Genomic DNA, 3,368 nt, shown 5'->3' on the forward strand with positions numbered 1-3,368 from the left:
CCAGCCGGGTCTGGCATGTAGCTTGGTACTGGTCGAACTTTCTTGTCGACTGTTTTGTATTTAGTTCTCATTTGAAGTTTGAGGGCGCTATTTTCGTATGTGAGAGCGCGCCGAGTCCATGGCGTTAGAAGCGGCCGAGAAGTTCTTGGGGAACAATGAGCAATATTCTGTAAAATCAAATCATAAGCGTCAGGTGGTTCTAAATCAGAAATGAACAAAGGTGAATCAAATCCGTAAGTCCCCATTAATGAGTGAAGAGACCGCCCAAGAGTTGGTACGGACACGTCCTGGCGTTGACCAGGCTCGGGGTACGCGTCCGACTCTATTTTCCCGAATCGATGTCAGGGATTTCTTCGACACATGTCCGGCAGTCCAAGTTGAGTGTCGCTGTGTTCCGAGGAGCTCCAGGTGTGCACAAAGGAATAACAATCGAAGGCCCTTGAGGCATGCAGCCTGGTTTATCTCCATCGCCGTCTTGCCATATGCGCATACTCATCGACCCTTGACAAGTGTATTGAATACAGGCCGAATACCATTGGAGCCACGGTTGCCCGAGTATGATTTCTTGTTTCCCAGTTCCTTCTCGACTGACGAAGACATGGTGGTCGAAGCATCGTCCAGATATCTTGATTTCCGCATCTCGCACACAGCCGCCTAGTGGTACAGGTCTTCCGTTGATTCCTTTTAAGGACCAGCGCGTTCCATCTAAGTTGATCGCCAGAGAAGTTTTCTCGTAGAATTCTAAGGACATTAAATTTAGTTCAGAGCCCGTATCAATCATGAAAATAACATCAAATCCTGCAAATTTTCCGCGAAAACGTCCAGTCACCATAGCGAAAAGCGGCTGAGGTGTTGGGTGAATTTTAACTGCTGACGCATATCGAGTCATGATCTCTTCTTTATCTTCCGTCGCTTCGTCAAACTCCAAGCCTATACGAGACTCAACATAGCCAGTGTTTGTATAAGCGCTTTCAGAGGATGGGTAACTCAGCTTGTCATCATATCCTCCTACTAATTCTGATGTGTAATCGTCTTCGTCTTCTAGAATTTCCACTATGCTCGCCGTAACAGGCTTGGTGTTGTACTCTCGACGAGTCTTCGTCATGTTGCTGACCGACTTTTGTAGAAACGCTGATAGGGCAAGCAATTCCCCTAGCTCAAGCTGGACAGTCGTCTTGTTGACCTTGTCCCTAACAATCTTATCTAAGTCGTACATCTCCTGTATGTCAGACGTAAAATGATATTGTGGAGTTGACTTAGCTTTCACCGGTTCGTCCTTCATTTCTACGTCTTGTTTTGCCTTCGAAGGAGCGACTCTTCGATTTTTGAAAGCGTCTTCAGTGTTCACCTGAGGCGGCTTTGGGGTTGAAGCAGGTTGACGAAGATTAAAAGCTTGAGGTGTCGATTGAACCGGTTGTCTCTGAAATGACGGCGGAGGCCCTAAATTGCTAAGAGTAGGAGTCAGAGGGCGGTCTCTTTGTTCTTTAGGCTTGGAAAAAGACTTAGCTTCATTTTCCTTCCGATCCGGTCGCTTAATGGGATCAAAACGAACTTCCTTTTCTTTTTGCGAACGCGTAACGGCAAGAGTAGACGAAGGAGGCGCTCTCCAAGCTGGAACCAGAGACGTTGTAGACGCGTTGTAAACCTCGTTAGAAAGCATGTCTTCTCCATCAAATTGAAGTCCGGCGTAGCTAGTCATGTGGGGCGGTAAGTCTCGAGAAGGCTCACGACCTTTACCTTTCATTTGACTTGAAGTACCCCTTTGGTCTCGAAGGATTTTGGCTATGCCACCATCACTTCCAAATGCCTGTGGAAGGTCTGAACCATCGGAACGGGCCAATCTACCTTGAGGAGTGTAAGCTACCAAACCTTCGTTAATACACGCCTTGACTTCTGGGCAGTTGTGCAACCCTAGACGATGGTTTACTGAGTCGCAGAAGAAACACCTTAGTTCGCGCATAATCTGAGACACTGAAGGGTTGTTATTAGTCGTAATGTTCATAGAACGTAAGAACTCAGTGTGGGCGAGTTTAAGATCCTCCATTTGCTTCGTTATCTTGTCCATGGGACTGATCCCTACAGGTTCGGCAATCGGAGCAGCAGGAACGGTCTTTTCAAAAGTCGTCTTCTTCTTGGTCGGCTTCTTCTTCTTCTTCGTGATCGTAACCTTGTCAATGTCGTCTTCCGAATCACTCGAAGAAGAATCCGAATCTGAATCAGAGTCGAGGTCAAGGTTTGACGAATCGACTTTAGCATCAAGGTCGTCTTCATCAAATTCAGCACGTAATAAATTTAATAACGTGGCGACTTCTGGAGGGGCGCTAGTCTTGAGATTTGCAACTGGAATCCGTTTCTTGATTTTTGTACGAAGGGAGGTGGGAATCCCTCTATAAAAACATAAAGAGACGTCGTTAGCAAGCATTCGGGTCAAATTCGACGATAAAGCAGTGAATTCGTGATAATACTTGTCAACTTCTTTACGAGACGTGACAAAGCCCGTTTCTCCGTGTTTGAGGCACCATTGTCGTAGCCTATCCGGGGAATTCGCAGGCACCGCATCGTTTGACCCATAAAGATCTAAAAGATAAGTCCTCGCTCTAACCCAGTCATCTGCAGAAAAATGCGCAGACCCGCTAATAACCTTGCAGACTTTAGTATGGCAATAACGAAGAACGTAAGATGGAAGGTGATTATGAGGAATTTTAGCACTATCCGCGTGCTGCTCTAATGAATCTAAAAAATCATTTACACGCTTTCCTTTGAACAAAGGAGCGTTAGCAGTTCCCGGTGTAGGCATAGGTATACTAAGAGTAGCAAGGCTAACGTTGGATTCCAAAGATGAAGTTGAAGGGGAATCCACCATAATGAATGAAAATATAAATTTTTAAAGAAAAAGTTTGACAACAAAAGGGAGAAAATTTTAAACGGAAGACTTAGCGTTTGAGAAGCGTCTTTTCACAGAAATGGAGAATTTGATAGAAGCCTAGCGTCGTCTTGAAAGGATGCGTACTTTCGGCGTTTATTCGGTTTAATTTCGGGTGAATATATGCGCCTGAAAGCCAAGCAATCAGCGCAATCGTAAGAGAAGGGACGTACCACAAAGATTCTTGAGGGGTTGTCTAATCGCAGAACGGAAAACCAAATCCCCTGTCTCGGTCACCACTGTGGAAGAACAGAATTTTAATTGAAGGACAGGTGATCTGGTTGTCTACGAAGAACCAGAGTAAAATGACAGAAAAGAAAGGAGTGAGAAGAACGTTCGAAAGGTTTGCACAAAAAGCGCAAGAGGTACGTCGAGCGAGGAAATAAGGTGAAGACAAAGGGAAGGACGAAAACGGAAGCGCCAGTGAAAGTGTGGGAAGGCCTTA

Source organism: Laccaria bicolor, genomic scaffold (genome assembly GCF_000143565.1).
Source record: "Laccaria bicolor S238N-H82 LACBIscaffold_38 genomic scaffold, whole genome shotgun sequence".
Lineage (NCBI taxonomy): Eukaryota > Fungi > Basidiomycota > Agaricomycetes > Agaricales > Hydnangiaceae > Laccaria > Laccaria bicolor.